The sequence below is a fragment of the Gordionus sp. m RMFG-2023 genome, chromosome 4 (genome assembly GCF_954871325.1).
Source record: "Gordionus sp. m RMFG-2023 chromosome 4, tfGorSpeb1-WG-v2, whole genome shotgun sequence".
Lineage (NCBI taxonomy): Eukaryota > Metazoa > Nematomorpha > Gordioida > Chordodea > Parachordodidae > Gordionus > Gordionus sp. m RMFG-2023.
The window spans coordinates 29,137,247-29,162,268 of record NC_088778.1 but is presented as its reverse complement, the minus strand read 5'-3'; the positions used below and the strand labels follow the sequence as shown (position 1 = coordinate 29,162,268).

The following is a 25,022-nucleotide window of genomic DNA, read 5'->3' as shown; positions in this document are numbered from 1 at the left end:
AACATTTTACCATCAGAGAATTGTTTTCTTTGTTTTGAGATATTATTTTAAAATATGCTCTATAAATTGGCCATGGTAAAGCAATAGAACTTGTTGTTGCTTCCTCTTCTTCATCGATATAGATCTAAATAAATATATAAACTTAAAAATTTAGTTATAAAATAAAATTTATCATTTCCTTATTGTAATATTAAAATTTGTATGGTTTATTGATAAACTCGGACATAATATTTAAATTAATAAATATTTATATATATTTTTTATATATAAGTTTTAATATTTTATGTATATATAATTCTTTATTATAGTATTAATAAATATTAATATATAATATACATATTTATTTATTTCATAAGCTCATATGAAATAAAATAAATTTTACAGTCAAATATTTTTATTTAATAATAAAAAAAAGAGGTATATAAAATGTATCTTAAAAAGTATCTAAAAACAGATACAGATACCTCTAAAAAAATATCTAGATACAGATACCTTTCTAAAAAATCTATCTAGATACAGATACAGATACTAGATTTTTATATCTAGATACTTTAACAACTCTGGTTGCAACTAAAAAATAAGTTAGACTCACGAGGAAAATAAGAATTATTTAAAAATTTATGATATATTAAATTAAATAATAAATCATGATTTTTGTAATAAAATCAGAGACCTGCAGGCCCGGAATTTTTAAAATATACTCGGGCCGGGCTGGGCTGGGCATGAAAACTTTTTTTAAAAAATACCCGGGCAGGGCTGGGCCGTATTTTTTTTAAAAAATTTATGCAACATGAATTATTATATTCGTCAATTAGATATGGTTATAATCAGTGACGTAGCCAGGATTTTATGGGGGGGGGGGGTTAAAAATTTTTTTGGGGGGCTTCGCTCCCCAAACCTCCTATTTTTTTTTGAACACTTAATTGCTTATATTTTTGGATTTGGTAAAATTGTTTTATATTTTCATATAACAAAATTTTAGGGTATTTTATTATATATTTTAAATTCCTTTATTTAATCATGTATATATTTTTATTAATTAAAATATTTTCAAAATGTTGATATTTTATATTATATAGATTTTAATATTAAAAATTATAATGTATAAAGACTCTATTTAAAAAAAAATAATTTTTTAAGATTATATAAAATATATGTAATTCTTATGCAAATAATGGTATTTAAAAAAATATGATGATATTATCTTATAAATAATACTTTTTTTACAAAAAAAAATTGATTATATATTAAAACTAATAAAATTTTATTGCTATTTTTTGGTTGGAATTTAAAAAGAGAGATCTACTTTTCTCTGAGATTTTGCTAATTCATCTAGAATCAAATTTTTATCTAAAATTATCTCCTTATAAATATTCAATAGGGCTAATCCATTTAAACGTTTTTCACCGGTTGTGTTTCTTAAATAGGTTTTTAACCTTTTTAAAGTTAAAAAAGACCTTTCATTAGTGCAGGTACTAATTAGCAAGGTAGCTAAAATAATCAATAATGTTTTGATATTAGGCAGGGAATCTAAAATGCAATTATACATGGAAAGGGCCTGCAGAGCATTTTTTGGTCTCAAAGAATATCCTATTCTGTCAAGATTTTTATACCAAAATTCGACATCACAAAATAACTTATCATATGAACCTACTAAATCATCAGCATAAAACTCTGAGATTTTCTAAATATCCTCTCGTGTTTCAAGTGTAATCAACAGTTTAGACTCAACTGGCAAAAGAAAATAAAAGCTTTTAAAAATAAATTATGACTAATAAATCTTTCTTTTAATTAAAATAAAAATGTATCAATAAGGGGAATAAAAATGTTTATTTTATAAAAATCCTCAATCGTAGATGCATCAATATTTGATCGATTGGATTGTCTAGAGACTACTCTAGTTTTAAAAATTTCAATTCCAAACATATTAGCAATCTCCTTTACTTTTTCATAAATTTCATGAAATTTTTTATCCACATTCTCTCTGATATTTGTTAATATTTCAACAATATTTGCTTCATTCATAATCTCCCTTAAATCCAAATCAATTTTTTGTAGCATTTTGCTAAAATCATATGTATAATTAAATAAAAAATAAACATATTGAATTGAAATTAATACATAATTTTTCTAATTATAAAAAATTAAGAGAACTTATAAATGATAATTTAGAATTATACCATTATCATTAGATGATTTTATTTTAGCTAACTCATTTGTTTTCCCTGAGTGTGTTGGTTGTATTTCTAATTGCAAGATTTAAATAAAAGATATTATAAAAGTGAATACCATTACCATCGTAATTTGAGGATTTTGTTATTTCTAAATCAAATTACATAAATTTTCTAAATCAATTTAAATATACCTTTATTTAGTAAAAATTTTATTATATCCATGTGGGAATTAAATAAAAATTTTAAAAACTATCTAAATTTAGTTTAACAATTTAAATTTTATTATTAAATTTAAAATATCTAATTAAACAATAAAAATATATTTACAATATATATTTAATTGTTATTTAATATTTTATTAGTATATTTCATTTTAATATCGTATATATTATTTATTTTATTTCTAAATTGAAACAGTTTTTTAAATAAAATAAAAAATTTTTTAAAAAAATTAAAAAAAAATTTTTTTTTTGAGGGGTGATAGGGGATTTCAACCACCCCCCCCTCCCACTTGTCTACGCCACTGGTTATAATGATTATATATAGTTATGATTAATATAATGTTTGATGAAAGTTAACACTGCCTAACACTCATAGTATCTATTACATAATAAAATTATAGTTTTCTTGCCATGGAATAAATACGCAAAGGATTAAATACATTATTATATAATATATAATATATAATGTATAATATATAATATATAATATATAATATATATATCATATTTTATTAAAAATATCATTTTTATTTTTTTCATAAATACATAGTATTTGTAATATACTAAATATCTGTTTAGAATAAAAAAATAATAAAATATTGTGTTGTTAAACGGCTCGTTTTGAGCCGATTTTTAAAAACTGCTATCTAAGTTTTTTATCCAGAAAAATATTATGCAAGCCTGAAAATTTTGCTCATAGAAGGAGCAAAGGTCTAGACATATAGTATCGAAATTTCGAGGCTTAGTCAATATTTTTCTGGCAAAAATATTCAAAACGAGCCGTTTAACAACATTAGCTAATATACTTGCTTATTAAATGATAATACTCACCGAAAAATATGATAAAATACGAAATAATAAATTTTTTGAATATACGGTCGAATATAATTTTTAAAAATTCCGAGCCGGGCCTAAAAAAAATTTTTTTTAAATCTAGGCCGGGCAGGGCCCAAAATTTTTTAATCCGGGCCGTACAAATGGTATCTCTGCAGGTCTCTGAATAAAATATTATGTTTTATAAAATATAAATCATAATTTTTGCAATAAAATATTATATTTTATAAAATATAAATCATAATTTTTGCAATAAAATATTATGTTTTATAAAATATAAATCATAATTTTTGCAATAAAATATTATGTTTTATAAAATATAAATCATAATTTTTGCAATAAAATATTATGTTTTATAAAATATAAATCATAATTTTTGCAATAAAATATTATGTTTTATAAAATATAAATCATAATTTTTGCAATAAAATATTATGTTTTATAAAATATAAATCATAATTTTTGCAATAAAATATTATGTTTTATAAAATATAAATCATAATTTTTGCAATAAAATATTATGTTTTATAAAATATAAATCATAATTTTTGCAATAAAATATTATGTTTTATAAAATATAAATCATAATTTTTGCAATAAAATATTATGTTTTATAAAATATAAATCATAATTTTTGCAATAAAATATTATGTTTTATAAAATATAAATCATAATTTTTGCAATAAAATATTATATTTTATAAAATATAAATCATAATTTTTGCAATAAAATATTATGTTTTATAAAATATAAATCATAATTTTTGCAATAAAATATTATGTTTTATAAAATATAAATCATAATTTTTGCAATAAAATATTATGTTTTATAAAATATAAATCATAATTTTTGGACCTGCAGAGGTACTTTGCACGGCGGACAGGATTTTTAAAAATAAATTTTTTACGGTCTGGCCAGGCCCGGGTAAAATTTTTTACGGCCGGTTCGGATTTAAAAAATTTAGGCTTGGATTTTTTATAAAAAAAATTTTGGCCGGCCCGAACGTTTTAAATAGATTCTAATTTAGTGATATTGACATTTATGACTGACATGTTAAGATTTAACCTTATTTTTTTAGTGATATTGACATATTTGATTGAAGTGGGAGTTCAAATCAGATTTATGAAGAATCTATCAAGATCATATTGTAAATATTGCTGGCCTACAAAGTAATTTTGCAAAGTAGTAAATAATATATCTTTCTAATATCTTAATTAATCAATTTTAGATAAAGTATATTAAAACATAGCCAATTGCTGGCCTACACAGTAATTGTATATTATTGAATTATTTATATACATTTGATAGCATTATAACAACGATTAACTTATAAACTGTCATAAAAACCTATTATTCTACCAATACTCAACTTTGCAAAGTAAATGATTGTAAATTTTTCTAATAATAAATTTTAGCAATTTTAATAGAATATTTAATTATTTTGAGTACCTACTAATTTTAAATTTCAATTAAGCTATTTAAATCTTTGCTAACTTAAAAAAATATTGCAAATTTACAATAAATTAAATTTTTGGATATGGTTTTGGGCCTGATAATTTTTCATTTCTTGGATGCAGGCCTTATTACCCTCGAAATTTGGGGGTCTTGGGCTTAAGATCACCCGCGTCACTCAGCCTTGCTGCCTTTTTAGCCTCAGAATCAAGCTCCCGCTTAATTATGCTATCACTTAACAATAACCCCACAGACCCCCACTTTCCTCACGTACTAGCAATCTGGAAAGAGAATTCCTTTTCCGCTCCAATCCCCACATCACGAAAGCAACATGACTGGGATCTTCTCTTAATACGCCACTCCGTTGAATATCTAATATCGAGTGCTGCTTCTAAGGGATCCCCATCAATCCTTTCACATTTATTATCTCCCATTACAGTTGATGAATCCTTAACAGTTGATCATCTCTCTCTCCCACAACTGCAAGTTCCACAACTTTTGCCTTCCCTATCGGGCTATGAATGGTTAGAAGCTTTGCCCAGCTCAAACTTAGGACTTCTCAACAAACGAAGAATTACGCATAGCAATAGGTCTCCGTCTTGGTTGTAATATACTGGCCAATTCCACATGTACATTATGTTCCCAACCCGTTGATTGTTTTGGACATCATCCTCTTCATTGTCGATTCTCTAAAGGTAGACATTCTCGACACAGTGCAGTTAACGGCACCATTCTCCGTGCTCTACGCTCAGCTCAAATTCCAGCAACCCTCGAACCCTGTGGCCTCTCAACCGAGAATAATATACGTCCAGATGGGCTGACATTAATACCATGGAGTAATGGAATTCCATTAGCATGGGACTATACCTGCATCGACCGTTTTGCTCCCTCCTTTAATAAGAACTCATTCATGCGAGCTGAAAACTCGAAAATTAATAAATACACTTCCCTAACCAATTGCAATCTCATACCAATCGTATCCGACACAACCGGTTTTTTGGCAATCATGCCCTAACCTTCTTCAAATCCCTTGGTAAAAAAATCCACGCCATCACTGGTGACCAACAGGAAGGCTTCTATCTCAGACAGCGCATATCTATTGATATATGCAGATCTAACTGCATTGCCATCCATGGCTCTCTTTCTTGACCTCCTTCCACCCAACATACAATTTATTATACTAATTATTTTTTTTTTAATAAGTTTTTTATATAGATTTTATATAAATAGTTTACATGACATTTTTAATATAAATTTTTTTTAAATTACGTATATATGTTTTACTTTTAACGTTCAATGTACTAAATAAAAATTTTAATTGAAAAAAATTTTTTTTTTAAATTTTATAACTAATAATTTGTTAATTAAGTAATTATAAATATTAAAAAAAAATTAAGTTTAATTAAATCTTTGCTAACTTAAAAAAATATTGCATATTAAAATATAGTCAATTGCTGACCTACAAAGTAATTGCATATTTTTATTAAGGTAAATATATTAGGCATTTATAGATTAATTTTAATTACAAAAATATTATCTTATTTAGAAAAACATTTTTATAAAAAAAATAATTTTATAAAAACTATGATTAAACTCTCAAAAAATTGATGATTTATTAGATGTAAAAAGGAAGATATCTTTCAGAATTTTCTAATTATTTTGTACTATCATTTTTAATTTGTTTATTTCACATAAATATAACATTATTTAATCTGCTAGATGGCGTAAATTATTTTTACTTGATAAATCTAAATATTTTAAAAAATAAATAAATAAAGGTATAAATGTAAAAACATATTTTGTTTATTTAAGAATATAAATTTTGTTAAAACCCCGGACCGTATTTTAATTTTTTAAATACCCGACCCTTAAATCTTTTTAAATAGCAGGACCTGACCTAAAAAATACCCGGCTCATTTAAAATTAAATATTTTTAATACATTATGAGCTATAAAAATTAAAAATAAATAAAATAAATTCTTATTTAGTGATAATTGACATTTATGACTGACTTGGGAGTTCATTTAAATCAGATTTTTCAATTATAATGAAGAATGTGAATTTTTTTTATTTTTCAAAATTAAAGTGGCCGTTTTCTGAAGCACGACAACCTTAATAGGTAAATCGGCAAAGCTTTGATTTCGGCCCATTTCCCCAATAGTTTGGAGCCGTTAGGTTAATGCGGACGGTAAGCGTCCCGACGGCTTGTCTTTGACATCTAGGCATGGCGGTAAAAGACTTGCCTGGTATGTCTCGTGTATTACCTCCTTTCCGGCTAAATAACCCCTTGGAAATCCAGAAATCAATAAGTTTAATAAATATAGATGCCTCCCTTATTCTTTTATATTTATTAATTCTAGATATACTTTAGCAACTCTGCTAATTAAGAGTTTTGGATCTTGATTATAGATATTTCATATCAAGAATAATGACCACAAAAGTCATCTTTTCTCTTATTTTAGTTATACAAAATATCTGTTCTGAATAGAGATTTTCAGATTAATAATTTAAAAAAATTTCGACGCCTTAACCATATTATATATTTTTTAAAAAAACTTAATTTTGTGTCTTTCAATTATATTTAATGACTTCTAGGTCATTAAATATTAAAGTTGCTTCCTTTTTTTAGCGACTGTATTCATTCAGGGCATCAATCTTTTGAAATTATTTTTTTTTAAAAAAAAGATATTCGTATCTTAAGAATTCTGAGATGATTTTATAAGAATTATCAAAAATTTCCAAAGTTATAAAAAGCAAATTATATTATTTAATCATATTTTTCGTGGGTGTGGGTTCCCCTTGTCTAAGCCGCTGAAATGTGGTATAGCAGGGTTAAATTTCCACCATCACCTTTAACAAAGAAATAAAATAAAAAATATTTAAAGATCTAAAAAAATAAATTAATTAATAATATTAATAGCTGAAATGATAAGGAACAAATCTAAACATTAAATCATAGTTCTAGATCTTGAGATTAATTCAAGAGGTAAGGAGGAGGGGGGGGGGGTTTAAATACCTTTCATAAAAAAATAGGTCTCATATGTTAAGATGATAAATAGACTTTTGAATGATATTAAAATTTAATAAAAAAATGTATCCACATAAAAAGTTATAGATTTTTATACTATTAAAAATTTGTTTTTTTAAAAAAATATTAACACCCAGAAAAACATGAAAAATCAATTTTAGATATCATAATTCAAAATTTCTATCCCCAAAGCTAACTTAAATAGCTGTATATATACTTTTAACTTTAAATAAAATAATTTAGCCGTGAAACGTAACAAAAATTGTTATTGCTTGCTTACTACACAACAAAATAGAAATATCTGTATTTTAAATTTTGCAAAAAAAATTTATATTCCCGCAAAAAAAGTAAAGCCGTTGACAGTAATAAAAAATATATTAAATGTCGAACACTTGCTAAAAAAAACAGCAAAGATCGCAAAAGCTATATATTTATAATCGCTAACCAATTATAAAAATGGTTGTAAATTTTATATCATGCTAATCCTATAAAATATATGTCGCGGAATCTATAAATTTTAAAATCATTTACTAAAGGCGATTTTTAGATTTTAAAAATATGATTTTACATGAATTGTATTTCAGCATGTATAGAGTACTCAAACTAATTTCAAACAATTTTGCCATGAACTTTAGAACTTCTCTTAATTTATATTAATTTTTTTATATGGATTTTTCATATAAATTTAAAAAATAAATAAAATGTCTATGGCTGAAATTGGCTGAAATATATAAGGTAAATACTCAACACATGATAGATTACATTTCCAATCGGATTTTAAGATTTTTTACATCGCCTCGCTAAAGGATTTAAAATCGAGAGATTCCGAATCCCCACAGGCTCCATATCCCATCACAGCATATATATACAATAACAATATTAGAATGGTGAAATATAATGTAAGAAAATATAAGGCAATTCGACTAAATATGTATTGTATCTAGTTGATATTTATTAATATAATAATTTTTGGGGAGAATTAGGTACTTTTGAACTTGAACTAATTTTATTATACTTTATTTTCATTGAAAGTGTTATTCTTTTTTTTTTAAATATGAAAAATAATATTTTACTTTGAAATGTACTTCATCATTTTTTATGCTAGGCTCGGCTAAATTTACGACTAATTTGAATAATTTGTTTAACTTAATTTCATTTGCAAAAATTGTATGGAAAAATCGATTCTAAAATAGTATAAATTAGAGATCTGCAAAGTTAGCTCCGGCCCGTATTCGCCCCGAGTCTGGCCCGGCCAGAACGGGCTTCGGGCCGGGCTCGGGCCTAATTCTATTTCAAATAATCGGATTTGGGCCGGGTCGGCAAAATTTTTTGAAATAATTTCGTGCCGGGCCGGGTTTAAAAGATTAGGCCCGATGCAGATCACTAGTTTAAATATCTCCCAATTGTCGGAAATTTATAAGGCATCGATATATAAAAAAATAAATTAATGCTGGAAATACATTTCTAAACTTTCAATATAAAATAAAAAGGCACTCAATATAAATAAACTATTAATTTTGATTTTTAAAAATTAATATTAAATTCAATTTATTACCCTGTATATATTCAGTTAGCGCGAATTCGCGATAAAATACCCATAAATACACAAAAAAATAATATAGAATATTTTGTGTACTTAGCCTTAAATTCATGTTAATTATGAATGCAGGTTAAATAGAATGTCTTAAGTGAAAGTGACAAGATTTTACAGATAATCAAAAATCCTAAGAATAATTATCATAATTGTAATTAATGATAAAATTAAAACTTTTCTGACAGCATATTATTAATTTTTTTTCCTTAGACCCCCCTTAATCAATATATTATCATCATTAAAACTAGTTAATTAGATTATATATAAATATTTAAAATAAATAATCAATTACGTTCAATAGTTTTTTTTTATCCATCCAAATGTAACATGTGTTTGGATAAATGGAGAATAGAGGAACCCCATGAATTTAGTATTAAAGGAATTGTGAATTATTTACAAGAAAGACCAGAGTAAATTTAAAAAAACAGAGGTATGTTTTTTTAGTGTATTTATATCTTGCCCAAAAAAAGATTCCCCAATTTCACCTCTTCTATTTAAACGACTTAAAATAATTTTGTTTCATTTTAAATTATTTGCCTGAACTGAGGAATTTATACCTTTTTATTCCAATATATTGGCATCTTTCTTACTTAATAAATGGCTAAATCTAATAATAAATGCCAATTTTACTTGTTACTTTAATCCACAATTTTTAAAAAAAATGATTAACTTCTCCTCACTAATATCTAAAGTAATATAGGGGCTTTTGAATTTAAATGTAAATTTATTCACCACCATTAACTTTATCCATGTACTGATGTGCCTTTAGAATGCCTGGTTTCAGGAAACTAGCCATTAGAGAAATGGGGGCTTATTTATATTATTCATTTTTAAAAAAATTTATATAATATAATTAAAAATATTAATTATTTATTATAAATAATAGTATATATCTAAATATGTGTAATATTACTTTTCGGCAAATCTCTATCACCCTTTTCTTGACCAGAGTTAAACTTGAATAAATTTTTTAAATAATTCATTATTAATTTTAAAAAAATCATTAACAAAAAAATAACAAAATTAAATAATGATGCTTATTTTAAAAATTTGTAAGCCTATATCGATTGTTACATCATTTTTCATGATTTTATTACGTCGTTTTTTATGCTTTTTGGGTGCGAAGATTTGTATGATTTTGTCATTTTGCGTTATTAAAAATATTAAATATTATAACTGATTTATGGCCCAACAATTTACTTTAGCCATTTAATTAATTTAGTTGATATTATATAAGAAAGTATACAAAAACAAGAAAAGCATGTTGAAAAAAGAGCTCTGATTGGAATATGAGAAATCTTGGCTGAGGGGGTATAAGTCTTTCGATTAGAATTAATCAATTTTCTTAAAAATTTAAAAGAGAAAGATGTTAAGAAGTAATATAGAAAAGTTAATAAAAGATAGTAAAAAACGGGAATGAGAAAAGGTTATATCATCATGAGGGGAACTGATGTTTATTTTAAAATGTAAAGATTCAAAAAAAAAATTTTGTCAAAAAATAAAACAAAAAAATTGGACACTCAGTACTCAATAAAGAAAACAAATTTAAAATTGTCACTCTTTTTCATATTTATATCATATCAAATAATGATTTATCCGATAATATTAGAACCTAAAGGATGTAAGTTTTCATATATATATATATCATATCAATGTTTCAATTTTAACATTAATAGGGATTTGTATCCGATAATAATAAGGACTTAAAGATTATAAGTATATACACCTTTTTCATATATAACATATCAGTGGTTTAATTTTAACATCAATAGGGATTTATATCAGATACGCTGCTACATCCTAACCATTAAATAATTCATCAATCAACTTCAACAATCCTCTCTTCTTCTTTTATTTTTAACTTATAGTATCCATTTTAATTTGTTTATTGATTTCTTTCTATTCATATAGCATACAAATTAGAGGTCTGCAATGGGCGGATATAATAAAAAAACTATATGTTTCTCCAACTATTTTTAATTTTAAATAATTTTTTGAGCGCGTTTATAAAATTTAAATATCTGATTTTACCGGGAATGTTTGCCGTCATGTTTAGTAACTACCCTGTGAATTTCAGACCATTAACTTTTAAACTTAATTTTAAATTAAATTTTCTATATATTTTTAATATAAATTACAGGTTATGAGAAACATTGTCTTACAATTTATAAGATAAGTATTCAAAACATTATATCAATTTTTATGTTTAAAAAAGAACGGGCTCAAAAAATGAATAAGCTACCGTTAAACTATTATAAACCGTTATAAATATTTGAACCATAACCGTAACCGATATAATTATTTTTTTAAGGAGTAAAAAGAACCTTTATAAAAAACGGTTAAACATTTTAGAAATGGAAATAATTTGAATATCCAAATTATATAAACTTGCTCTTATAGTAATGGCGGTTCCCGCAACACGAGTTTCTGTAGAAAGGGCTTTTTCGAGGCTAAAATTTTTCTTATCGTCAAAACGAACAAAAAGGAATCCATTTATATTAGAAAATATATTAGTTATACGTTCAAATAATATATTTAAAAATGAGTTATTTTGAATCTTATATATTTTTTTTATATATAATTCATAGATGCTTATAATAAAAATAAATTAGAAGATGGTGTTGCAATAAAAAAAAATTCTAATTTTATAATTAGCTGAACCGAACCAAACCTTTATAAATTTCTTCTTAAGAATCGAAACCAAAACGTAACCATTATAATATTTTACATACTTAACCGTAACTAAACTGAACCCCTGGTGAAAATAATACCTTATCCATTAGGTTGGTATTCTTATATTTATATATATAAATATTACAAAATCTGAATTTAATTAAATGATTAGTTTTCCCTTTAAAAAAGGGATATTTCAATAAATTAAATAACTCATTTATGATCCTTCGCACGGAAATCTTTGGTAAAAGGCGAAGATTTATTCGTTTTGCGAAGAATCTGAGACTAAATTTTTAATTAAATATGCTTAGTTTGGACAGATGTCTTGCCTGGCATAATAATTGCCTATAACACGTATCAGCATGAATCCTCGATTACGTCCTATGAGCTGTTGTATGGTGGAAAAGTAAAAAAGGCTTATGGGGTATACTATTTTTAAATCATATACTATATATATGTGTCTCTATTTAAGGTGAAGTGGAAGAGGATATAGATCCTGACAATATATCTAAAGCAGATTTGGAATCTTGTTTTAAAGATACAGTTTATTGCTCAGCTTAAACAGCAGAAGGATTATAGAAGTCGTTATGTTGGTAGGGATAACCATTATTTAGTTAATGATCAATCTGAAACAGCCGTCGGGCTGATTGAAAAGGTGGTAAAATGACCAAGACTTGGATGGGTCTAGTTAGGCTTCTTAAAAGTAAAATTTATCATTATTATTAAATTATTTTTAATATTTAGGCAATGTTATGTGACAAAACATTTCTTTGCAAGAAAAGGTGAATAATTGTCTTAATTACTTAGTAATATACATATTTTTTAGATGATAAAAACTCTGAGGAAGTGAATTATATTAAATGTCCATGAAAATCACTTGAAAGCTATTATTTTTTAAACTCACATTAAATTTTTTTAAATATCTTTTCTCAAAATACACAACACGATTACTGGATAAGAGGGTGATTGTGAAGACCAAAAATATAAAATATTTATATTATACGTATTTTTTATATGATACAGATTTTAAGAGGCTTAAGATATTAAATGACGAAACGAAGATGGTAGTGGAACCCTTCGAGGAAATAGTAATATTTTTATAAATTGACATTCATTTGTTTTTTAAATTACTAGTTTTGCCTCCTAATCCTAATGCACCTGTTTTAATTGATAAAATAGGCCAGTAGCCCCCCAACTCTCCCTTTGCGGGCCATTTTCCAAGAAAGTTAATAAAAATCTTTTTCTTCTCACCAAAAGAAATTCGAATTTATCATTCTGAACGCTTTCATTGTGCGACAAAGAAAAGATATCCAAAAAATGATAATGGTGTGATGGGAGATAATTTTTCCACCGAGCAGATTATTGGATGTTGTCTCTTCAGGTGTGTATATATATATATAATAAATTAAATTGTTAATCATTATTATAGATGTATAAGCAAAGAAGTTTGTGAGGACGGATGCTAAATGATTTTCTCAGACAGCAATGAATTCTCTTTATGAGGAGGTAAGATATGCTTGAGGCAGATGGAGGAAAATTTGGGAGAATCAATTGACGTATTTGGAAAGAACCTGGCGTGACCCCAAATTGAAATTTATGAAACAGAGGTGGAGATAGTTGCAATGGAAACTATGCTTCAGACAAATATAATTATCCACACTATTTATAAATGGGGATATTATATGCCAATTAAAAGATTTGAATATATATTTAAGAAATTATAGCAAGCATTTTTATCTCATAATAAATTTTAATTAATCTTATTTTACTCGCAAATTAATCTTATTTATAACAATTATATCGCATCATGATAATTTGTTTTTCTAATCTTTATATATACATATTGTTGAATTTTGACCGACGGGTCTCACTATCAGAGTGGGTAAAACACAGTCCGAGATCGGGGGTCCGGGATGGTCGATAATGGGATCCAGGGGGCCGGGTTTGGGTATTCTCAGTTGTCATACGATATAGCGGACAACGTAGCGTCATAAAGGTAACTCGAATTTATTTTAAAAGTTAATCAAAAGTAAATACAACCGAATTAAGGTAAAACAAATTTATTTTATTAGTTACAAAAAAGAAATTAATAAAATCATTCATAAAAAAAAATCACAATCCCGAATTTCATTTTTCGTGATCTTTATATAGATAAATTAAACAATATAAAAAAAAGAATATTAATAATCCAGGCCCATATCGAAAACTGGCTAGAACCAGTTTTGAGGATGAAATTAAAACAAGCTTGGTATACGTGAACAAAGAAAAATATACATGATAATGAGAAAAACACATCACTTCTAATTTAACAAAGAAAACAAAAATATAAATGTTAATAAAAAACCGTATCACTAGAACAAGGGCTTAATAACTATTATAAACTAGTTAAAACACAACACAAATAAATTTCATATACAAATTAAATAAAGTTATATATAAGATACACATTATTTTTTATAAATATAAAATGAAACATATTGTCCATCCTTTTTAATTCTTTGTAAAATATAATTTATGTGCTTAAAATAAAATGTTTAAAAAAATGTTAATAACTTATATATTATCTCTAAAATGCAAGTAGTTATCTTACCCACATTTTAAAACTATTTTATCTCTCATTTCTATATTAGGCTTTCACATTTTTGAACTTAACCTAAAATAAATATATAAAACTTTAAGAGTTAATATACAAAATTAAGTAGAATAAAAAATAAAGCAAAATTGCCTTAAATATCAATATAACAATAGAAAATATAATATTTAATCTTTACATGACAATAAATGTCAGTATCATTAAAAATATCATATTTAATCTATGCACGTCAGTCAAAATTATCAATATCACTAAATAAATTTCAACATTTCCTCATAAGTCAATATCACTAAATTAGAATTTATTTAAAACAAGAGATGTTGTAAAATCGGCATATTTGAGACGACGTATTCAGTGAAGGCTATGCAAATCATAATTTTTTAATTTAAGAATTACAATAATTTCTTTTTAATCAAAAATAATTATCTTAAATCAACAAAATATTTTTTTTACATTTAATACCTTTATTTATTTATTTTTTAAAATATTTGATTTAATAAATAAAATAAATTTACGCCATCTAGCGCATAAAATAATGTTATATTTATATGAAATATTAAAATTTAAAATGATAGTACAAATTAATTATAAAATTCTGAAAGATATCTTCATTTTACTCCTAAAATCCGTCATTTGATTGGTTAAAAGAAGGATAATTTTTGATAAAAAAATATATATAATAAATGGAATCTACTTTATAGAAAAAACATTTAAAAATTATTTATATTAAATTTGAAAAGTAAAAAAAATATCATATGGCATAGCATAAGCATAAATAATATTAAATAATAATTAAAAAAAATTACATTATGCGATAAAAAAAATAGGAACTTGTTGAAATTTATTTTTTTAAATAATAATAATTTCTTTTTATTTGTAATTGTATGTTTAATTTATTTTTTTCATTTATAAAATAATAATTGAAAATATAAGATAAAAATGTTATAAAAAAATCAAATTATATTAAATAAAAAATAAAAAAAATCTGCGCAGACTTTGCAAAAAAAACAAAAATTGGTAGGGGAGAATGGAGTAATCTGGTGAAATTTTATATGCTGTTATATAAAATTTAACAAATAAATATATTTTTGGTATCGCATAATTACAGAGAAACCATTACAGAGAAAACAATTATAGAGAAACTTTTACAGAGAAAACAATTATATAGAGATTTATTTTACAGAGAATGATTTTATAGAGAATTTTTTGTAAATAATTTTATTTAATGAATGATTATTTTATAAAAAATGTTAATCTATTTTGTATAAATTTGTGTAATATTACTTAGGCAGGGTGCGCCTGCGCATACATAGGGGGGGTTAAAATACACTATTTGTATTAATGTTATATATTATAATTACCTTTTATAAGAGAATAATTGGGTATTTTTTATTGTAATGTAATGAAAGGTTAATAATCAAACAATTGTTAAAATTTTTTATAGATGTTGAGGAATTTATCAACATTTTCAAACAAAGTAGGGCCAATATATGGGAATTAATTGAATATATGTTTAATCATTAATTAGGTTTTATTAAAATCTTATGATACTATTAAAAATATAATATTTCATTATAAAAATTAACCTTCATGCAATTTAATCTTAATAATATTCATTTAATAACTTTAAAAAAAATTAATGCTAATAATAAAGTAAATTACAACCTATATATCCTGATACACCAGAGTTGTTATGATACTTTTCATATTTATCTAGATTGATACATGGTCTAAAAAGCTTTATATACCTAGATTTATAAATACAATTTTTTATTTTAATCATGTAAGATGAGTGTAAAATATTAAAATAAAATTTATTCAGTTTGATATTTTATATACAAAAGAAAATTCGTTTATTAAAACAGTTTTCTATATCAAATTCTAAATTATGCTATTATTTTTTTTTACATAATATTTTATTTCTAAAGATAATACTGGTTGAGAGATAGTAAATCAATTGCAAGGGTTCTTAGAATACAATACCTTTCATTCAGTTATATTATTACATCACTGATTTAAAATCAATGAAAGGCTTCAAATTATGGCTAAACCGTTTAACAACACTAATAAGCCAAGAAGCCAGCTTGGGTCAACCGTTTAACAACACTAATCACAAATAAATTAATTATTGGCTTAAAAGTAGGCTTGAGTCAACTCTTGATGCTGAGTCAAATAAAATTTGACTGAGTTTAGGGTTAAGCCGGCATGGCAGCCAAGAAGCCGGCTTGGCTCAGCCGTTTAACAACACTAGTAAGCCAAGAAGCGGGTTTGGATCAGCCGTTTAACAACACTAATCACAAATAAGTAAATTTCGGCTTGAGCCTACGGCTTGAGCTAACTGCTTCAGCCAACTCCTGAGCCGTGAGCAAATTTTTTGGCTACGACCTCGAGGTCGGAGTCAATAAAACTCAGCTTTTTAACAACACTAAACACACTCTTCATTATAATTGAAAAATCTGATTTAAATAAACTAACAAATCAGTCATAAATGTCAATATCATTAAATAAGAATTAATTTTTATAGCCAATAATGATCAAAGTTGATTGGTAGCTATAGTTAATAGCGGCTACTTTTTTGTAATTATTTAATTTTTTAGCGCGCTACTTTTTTTGAAAATAGCTAAGTACCCGCTACTTCTCTACTTTTAAAAAATATAATGAAGGTAAGTAGTGTAAACATGAAAATTTAAATAAATATCATAATTAATTATAATTTTTATGATTTATTATTTAATTTTGAAATTAAAATATAATTTCAATTTGTAATTTATATTTTCATTTGTATTATAAACCTAAATCATGTGTTAATAATTTAAAATGTTGCCTATGGATATCCAAATCGTTGAAAGTGATTCAGACAATGATATTTATGAAATGGAAGATACCAGGGAAGAAAATGTTCTTAATAGCTATAATACAAATTTCCCATTTACTAGATTTTAATTTTTTTTAAAATAAATATATAACCAAAACTGGTTTCAAATTTATTTGTTTAAAATGTAAAAAAAATATTTCCTCAAATCAATCCAGTAGCTATAACCTAAAGGTAAATTGTCATTTTTGCATTCTAATAATATTTATTTTATAAGACTGTTTATGAGTTTTAAGGAAATGGAGAAACATCTAAATAATTTTGGTATAGGCGACTCTACATCCAAAAATACTAATTCAATTCAAACCAAATTAATTAATAATGCAAATGACAATATTTCTTAGAAATTGGCTGATAAAGTTATTGTTGATATAATATATAAAGTTTAGCCAATGTCCTTAGTTGATAATCCATCACAACAATTTTATGTCGCCAGACACAAATGAATAAAATAGAAGATAACTTTAAAATGATGAAAGATGCTCTAATAGTAGAGTTATCAGAGATATTATATATATGTACCACGGAAGATAGTTGAACTCATAACAGAAGGTAAAAACTTATTTATATTTATAAATTGATCTGATTAAATATTTTTGAGCTTATTTGGGAATCACAGGCCATTGGCCAGACACTAGAACTTTAAAAAGAAGATCTGTGGCATTAGCCCTCAAAATGATAATAGGATGCCAGACATGCGATGTACTTGCAAATAAAATTATTGATAATCTATCTTATATTAAAAATATGTATATAAGATTGAATACACCCTTACCCTCGTCGAGAGATTATTTAATAAGGCAAAACTTATACTTTCTGATCGTTGCTCTAGACTTGGGGATGATAATATTGAAATGATTTTATTAAAATGCAACAAATTACCATAAATATTTATTTTTATTACATAAATTTTTTTATAATCAAAACTAACTACATTTTAATATTTATAAATGTTGATTTTTATATATTTACTAGACAATAACATTCATTATAAACAAAAATTAAGTTTGAAAATTTTTTTTTACAAAAAGTAGCTTAAAAAGTGGCTAAAGATACTTTTAAAAAATAATAGCTAATAGCGGGCTACTTTTTTGACAAATAGCGATAGCGGTAGCGCGCTACTTTTTTTAACAAATAGAGATAGCGCGCTACTTAAAAGTAACCTTTAAAATGACTATTTAATAGTTGATTTTACAATATATGCCCCGGGTATTATAAAAAATTTCAGGACCGGGTATTTAAAAAAAATTAAAATATAGGAAGGCAGGCCCTGGCAGATATCTGATAAAAATGATGAACTTAAAAGATTATTATCAAATAAAATGCGTGAAAGATTACGACACCTGGGATTCCCAGGCGGTCACCCATCCAAGTACTAACCAGGCTCAACGTTGCTTTACTTCGGTGTTCGAAAGGGAACCGATGCTTTCAACGTTATATGGTCGAAATCGAAAAATTTAAGTCAATTTTTATGTGAATCATAATTTTTTGAGTGTAAAATATTTTAGGATTACAATTTATTTTAATAACAAATAATTCCGGTCTAAACAAAAATTATTTTCTTAAATAAACAAAATATTTGTTTACATTAAATATATTTATTTATTTTTTAAAATATTTTGAATTATCAAGTAAAAATAATTTACGCCATCTAGCAGATTAAATAATGTTATATTTATGTGAAATAAACAAATTAAAAATGATAGTACAAAATAATTAGAAAATCTGAAAGATATCTTCCTTTTACTCTTAATAAATCATCTATTTTATGAGAGTTTAATTATAGTTTTTATAAAATTATTTTTTTTATAAAAATGTTTTTCTAAATAAGACTATATTTTTATAATTAAAATTATATAAATACCTGTTGGATTTCACATTTTTGGTATTATTAGCAAGATAAATATATTCAATATATATATATAATAATACCTTTAATGATTCAATTTTTTTACTCCAATTTTATTAATCTAATCTCTTTAATCCAAATTATGTAAAAATAAATAAATATAATGATCAATACAAAATACAAAAAAATTAATATTCAAAAAAAATTTTATATACAAAATTAAAATAAACAATAATATTCTCCGTACATTTAAGTTAGTTAATAACAAAAATTAATATTTAAAAAAAAATTTTATGTGCAAAATTTAAAATAAACAATCATTTCTCCGTACATTCAAGTTCGTTAAGGATAATTTTTATATTCATCTCTCATTTTAATATTCAAATAATAAAATAAAAAAAAACTTTTTTTTTCATAACTTTAACACCTTTTCACTTATACTTGATTCTACCACTCATAAACTGCTACCTTGTCCTCCCATCGGTTCTTCCTCCTGTACTGCCAATATGTTATTGTCTGCGCTAATCGTGGGACACCTCCGTAAAATATGATCTCCCACCAGCACGACATTCTTCTTCGAAATCCCCAATCCCGTTCTCTTCTACGATTGTATGACCAGCCTGCGGGTCTATCTACCATCATATCCCTATACCTGATCTGTGCCTCTTCTCTGGCGGCGTCTACCCATCTTCTGGATTCTGCTGATCCATCAACCATCCTAATTTCTATCTTCATAATAAAGTTGTCCACTCGAACGTACGAAGCCATCTATAACGGACTTAAGCTAAAAATATACTAATTATCATTTATCTCATATACTTCACCTACTTCCTAATTCTAAATACTCATAATTATTCTCGTACTAACCTATACATCTATCATTCTCTCTTAACTTATGTCAGATATAATATCAAATTGTTCATCCCTTCAGCCGACCTATTCCACTAATTGTGTACATCATACGTCAACATTATGATTATCATAACTCTCACAGACTTGTTAAAAAAAACAAATCAATTATGTCAATCAACATTCACAACATCATGAATCATAACTCTCGCAGACTTGTTAAAAAAACAAATCCATTATGTCTATCAGCATTTTCGACATCATGATTCTCATAACTCTCGCAGACTTGTTAAAAAACAAATCAATTATGTCTATCAGCATTTTCAATATCATGATTCTCATAACTCTCGCAGACTTGTTAAAACACAAATCAATTATGTCTATCAGCATTCCCAACATCATGATTCTCATAATTCTCGCAGACTTGTTAAAAAACAAATCAATTATGTCTATCAGCATTCCCAACATCATAATTCTCATAATTCTCGCAGACTTGTTAAAAAACAACTCAATTATGTTTATCAGCATTCTCAACATCAAAGCCAATTAATCGATTCACACCGCCCTTTATTCCTAACCTAGACACCTAGGTCTTAATTGTTTAATATGCCTCGACACTAATCCTACTCTTCCTTCAATTTCTACCTCCACCTTCTTTCTTCCTATATTTTTCTTCACTATCCCTTTCCCCCATTTAACTGGGTCATCAAAAAGTAGTATCTAAACTAGGCTTCCGATCTTAAATCTGTCATTAATTATAACTTCTTTCTGTTCTATTCTTTCTTTCAGAAAATCTAATTCAGTTCTAGTTTTTCTACCTAAAAATATCTCTGCTGGTGAGTATCCTTTGCTTCTCTTGGTATTGTTGTAGGCTAATAGTAATAACCACCATTTTCCTTCTCCATATTTTTCCTTTTTTAACCAACTCTTAACTAGAGCTACCATCGTCTCCGCTTGTCCATTACTTCTCAGGTAATGTGGTGGTGCTAATAAATGCTCAATCTTCCATCTATCACAAAATTTGTCAAAATCTCTGCCTATAAATGCTGGACCACCATCTGATACTAAGGTCTTCATTTCTAGAAATGTTTATGTTTCTCTCCTTATTTTCCTCATTTAATATATTTTTTATCTTATCTAATTCCTTATTTTCTATCTTTATGTACAATGTATTTCTACTTAAAATTAAACCTAATAAAAATGATAAAACTATTACCAAAAATATTATTACCATTATATTTTCTTACAATAAATTCCTTAAAATAATTTGACTTATATACATTACAAAGAATTCAAAATAATTTTAATCACAAATAACTTAATGCTGCGGCCAAAATTATACAACAATGTAATTAATATTATGATTAAAAATCAAAGCATAAAACGGCATTACAAATAAAAGAACAGAAAAAAAATATATATATATATTATTTTTTTTTACCTTAAATACGCTGATATATACAAAAAATTGACTTTAATCACAAATTATATCTTCTAAATTTAATTGTATAGTCTATTTATTAGACTGAATATCTGCGGTCCCTGAGTATGTTTACTCTTTAATGATTCAATTTTATTACTCCAATTTTATTAATCCAATCTTGTTAATCCAAATTATGTAAAAAAAATAAATATAAAGAATAAAAATCGATTCACAAAATACGGGTTTTTATATGTTAATAAAAAAAATTAATATTCAAAAAAAAATTTATATGCAAAATTTAAAATAAACAATCATTTATCCGTACATTCAAGTTCGTTAAGGATAATTTTTATATTCATCTCTCATTTTAATATTCTAATAATAAAATTTAAAAAAAACTTTTTTTTTTCATGACTTTAACAATACCAAATATATTATTTACCTAATAAATTTAGTCTCAGATTCTTCGCAGAACGCATAAATCTTTCTCCTTTTACTAAAGATTTCCGTGCGAAGGATCATAAATGAGTTATTTCATCTAATTGAAAATTTTTTTTTTCCCTTTTTTAAGGGAAATTATTTTGTCAATTAATTTAGATATTTCATTTTTTTATCAAAAATCTTGAAATATACATGCAGGCCCGCTTCGGGTTTTAATTTTTGTTAAAATCTTTAAATAATAAAAAATATAAATAATTATAATTTATTATATTTTAAATTCGCAATTATATAATTAATTTATGTGATATTTTATTACTAAACTAAAAATGGCTTTTAAAAATTTATTTAGTGTATTTAAAGAATTTTAACTAAAAAAATTATAGATGAATTGTCAAAATGGATACCAAAATAATCCTAGACGGTGAACAGATGATAGCTTTATCGAGGCTTTAAAAAAGATTATTAATTATTTTACTATTACAATTCGTTTATCGTGTCTAAATTAAATTTCTCCTATAGAATAAAATATTTTTATTATTATAAATATGTGCCATTTGTAAATTATTGGATCAAGATGATGATTAATGATGAATATTTTATTAATTTGGTTTGGCAAATACACCCATATCTGGGAAATGACTCTTTAATAATAGATATTTAATCTGAAGATGGATAAAATTTAAAAAATTAGCCTGTTAAATTCTTTAAGTAAATTCAATAAAAAAAACACATAAATAATAATAATTTACATTAGGTAAAAACGTGACGAATAAGTTACTTTAAAAAAATTGAATTCTTAAAGGGATCCCTTTTTAAATCCCATGCTGATCCATTGTTCTGATCCCTCTATAAATTTCGACATATATATACGAATAAAATTAAAGTAGAGAAAAAGATGCCAGAGTACAAAAGGAGGGGGGGGGGCACAGAAATTTTTAAGCGGGGATTTAATAAACGCTCGCGGAAAATAAAATATTGGATGTATTATCTTGAAAAGAATATTAATGATTTTTCATTTTTGCATAGGTGATCCTAGCCTAGCCAGCTAGGCGCAAAACGGATCAAATTCTAAGAAAATATCCAGGGCCTTAAATCTTTATAATAAAAAAATAAAATTTACATTGTCAGCTCATTGGCGCCAAAGAACTATCTACTTTTCACGGTGAGGATGCTCAAATTGTCTTTCTTATTATCCGAGTTTTTTTTAAATAAAACTTAATATACCGCAATCAATTCGCTTATTTAGTATCCTTATATAAATTAACCATAAAGTGATTATGCTTAGAGTTGATAAACTATCATATATTGATTTTTTAAAAAAAAACTTTCTGGGATGTGGAAAAGGGAGATTTCTCTTTTGTAGCAAATCTGCCATTTATCCTAAATATCATTTTTAAGCTAAATAAAAATTATGTCTTTACTCTTCCCCTTTTGCCCATATTGAAGCAATATGCCTTTCTTTTCTTTAAAAAGAAATTTTGATATAAGGTAATAATCCTTTTTTGAAAAAATTATAATAAGCAAGCTTTTTAATGCAATTGCCTATTTTGTCAATCATTACAATTAACAAAAATACAATTTAAAGATAATATAATATTATCAACATAAAATTGTAAATTAACATTACTAGTTTAAAATTTTTTGAGAAATAAAAAAATATGATGTATAAAAACTTAACCCAATTTGGGGGATTATTTTTAAAAAACGGCTCAATAAATATTTTAGGCAAAATAATATTATGCAAACATGGAAATTTTGCTAATAGACGGCAGAAGGGTTTGTAGCTCTATTTGAAAAATCTCGAGGCCTATAAAATATTATTTTACCTTTTTTTAAAAATCGAAAAACACTAGTAAAATAAAAATTATAATTATTTTTTAAAAAAAAATGTAATCATAATGGCTTTCTTCCCTATATAAACGTTGGCCTATGTTATAAATAAGTTTTTTTTTAAAAAATTAAGAATAACTTTTTAACCTGTACTCTAGGCATGTGAAGTGATGCCCTCATTTTCATTAAAATCATAAGAAAAAAAATGAGAGAGATCTCAGGGGATCCCAATGAATGATTTTATCTTCGTCAGCAGATTTCCCTGGAAATCTGCAGGTCCAATTTTTTGTATTCATTCTTCTTTATAGTGATATGTACTCTTTTTTCTAAATATATTTTCTCAGTTCTTTTTTATACATATAATTTTTTTAAATTCATTTTTTAATACTATTTTAAAATACATTAAAGGTTTTGATGAAGGAAAAATCCAAAATTATTTTATTTTTTGATTTGATGAAATAATTACCATTTTATTCTCTTATTCGATAAATTTTTTAAAAAAACAGGTAAACTATATTTATATATAAAGTAACATATAAAATAAAAATTTTTTTAAAAAAAGATAGAAAATACAAAATTATGCTTTTATATATATATATATATATATAAAGGAGAGGGGGGCAAATAGTTTATAAAAATTATTATCAAATCTTTTTTTCAGTTTTAATTTTTAATATTCACGCCATCTATCGTATGGAATAATGTTATATTTACAAAATAACTCTTAAAATTTTAAATACTCACCTTTTTATTTCTAACAATCATTTATTTTTTTTAAGGTTTTGTTGAAAATATTTTTAATATTATTTTTTTTTATAAAAAAATGAACTTTTGAAATGAAAACTATTCTATATAATCTAAATATATTATTGTTTCAAATAAATGAAAATTGCAATTTGACATAAAAATAGCTAATGTAAAAACACTGTCAAGTGTTTGATTTTGTTCAGTTACATTGTCAAAATAATTTGTTATTTTAGATGTGCCTGACACATTATTAAAATTATTAGTATTTTCTTCGTATTTAGAATGGTTATCTATGCTTTTATGGGATTTTATTTTATTAGGATTACTGACATAGTACATTATCCTCTTCGGTAGAACTGTTATTATCAACTTTATTAAATTGTAAACTGTCAATATACCTTTGACATTTTTTGATATACTGAGACATGTTTGTTGAATTTAT

General features: G+C 25.0%; 2 non-coding genes and 1 pseudogene across 2 annotated transcripts; 1 reads left to right on the top strand and 2 right to left on the bottom strand.

The window, feature by feature from the left end:
• Positions 1-12,149: 12,149 nt before the first annotated feature.
• On the bottom strand, positions 12,150-12,263 carry LOC135929231 (U5 spliceosomal RNA; annotated as a pseudogene).
• Positions 12,264-18,772: 6,509 nt separating this feature from the next.
• Positions 18,773-18,891, bottom strand: LOC135929205 (5S ribosomal RNA). The gene has a single exon (XR_010572519.1). It is a non-coding gene; the product is annotated as a 5S ribosomal RNA (ribosomal RNA).
• A 3,124-nt stretch (positions 18,892-22,015) lies between these two features.
• LOC135929228 (U5 spliceosomal RNA) lies at positions 22,016-22,137 on the top strand. The gene has a single exon (XR_010572535.1). It is a non-coding gene; the product is annotated as a U5 spliceosomal RNA (small nuclear RNA).
• Positions 22,138-25,022: the final 2,885 nt, after the last annotated feature.